Consider the following 1,186-nt stretch of genomic DNA (forward strand, 5'->3'; position numbering starts at 1 on the left):
TCTGTGTCTTGTTCCGCGCGCGCGCATTTGCGCGTTTGCATGAGGGACAATGAAATAACAAATGCATAAAACAGGCCTGCATTTCACTTCAGTAGCCTACATAGTATGCGTCATGCGTTTTTATTATATTACTTATTATTATTTAAATACTGGAGCACTTGTATCCCCCATTTTATAGGTAGCCTAATAATGATAAACATCAAATAGGAGAGTCATAATGTGATGGAGCTCTTACCTAGAATTCTCGATCTTCCTCCAGACAGTGGATTTTGTCTCGATGGTAGGCCTTAACGGGAGCTTGTTGTAAATATATAAAAAATAAAAATAAATACAAAATAAAAACACACACAAAAATGTGCAAATACGTTTTTTCGACCCGACACAACGCGTTCAAGGAATCGCACATGAATCCAAATTGTAATCCAAGATGAACCTCGACGTCCTTTATGAACAACAGAGAATGAAAAAAAAACAACAACAATTAATTAATTAATTAATACAGGGAATGGTCACGTCTGAAAAATATAACCAAAATCTGTTTCACTGGGAAGACTTTTGCTGAACAGTTTAAACAATATTATGCCAGAAGCTGAAATATTACACACATACGGGTTTTAAAAAACAAAAAATATCGTTTCCTCTTTTTTCGTGTGCATGTCATGTCTTCGGGTTTTCCATAAAGCTAGGCCAAGCCTTAGCGGTATATTCCCATCACACGGTGACTAAATCAAGCAGAGTTTAATAGCACAATTACTCTATTTCATCTGTGTTTTGTGGTACCGTTTAATCCTGAGATACAGCGTCAGTATCATTATCTTGTACGCAGATTTAGATGTGTAAATAACGACTGTCTCTCGCTACTGGGCTGCAGGACAAGGCGCTTCTTCCCATCTTCATTTTCTGGCTGGAGCCAAAGACATTTTCTCCCACGCCACACCGATACACATCTTATCTTCGAAGGGAATAAATCCGCTTTATCACGCATCATCCCTCGGTATATCCATTGGCATCAGCGTTGTCTCACATACTGTAGTCATTCTATGAGGAGACATGTACACAGTACATGTAAGCGCCCTATATATTTAAAATACATAAGCCTGGTACGATCTGTGATGCAAGGCGCAAAAAAGATGGATCACACATGGCAGTCAGACCCGATTCTTTGCTCGGGAATTCGCCATGATTG

General features: G+C 39.0%; 1 protein-coding gene across 1 annotated transcript in view; it reads right to left on the reverse strand.

The window, feature by feature from the left end:
• LOC107678674 (probable G-protein coupled receptor 173) overlaps positions 1 to 460 on the reverse strand; it is an 8,061-nt gene extending 7,601 nt beyond the window's left edge. Inside the window, exon 1 of the mRNA XM_016474039.1 lies at positions 236 to 460. The gene's annotated coding sequence lies outside the window, so the exon portion shown is untranslated. The remainder of the gene's footprint in view (positions 1 to 235) is intronic.
• Between the last annotated feature and the right edge of the window lie 726 nt (positions 461 to 1,186).

The sequence above is a fragment of the Sinocyclocheilus anshuiensis genome, unplaced genomic scaffold (genome assembly GCF_001515605.1).
Source record: "Sinocyclocheilus anshuiensis isolate Anshui unplaced genomic scaffold, SAMN03320099.WGS_v1.1 scaffold13, whole genome shotgun sequence".
In the NCBI taxonomy this organism is placed as follows: domain Eukaryota; kingdom Metazoa; phylum Chordata; class Actinopteri; order Cypriniformes; family Cyprinidae; genus Sinocyclocheilus; species Sinocyclocheilus anshuiensis.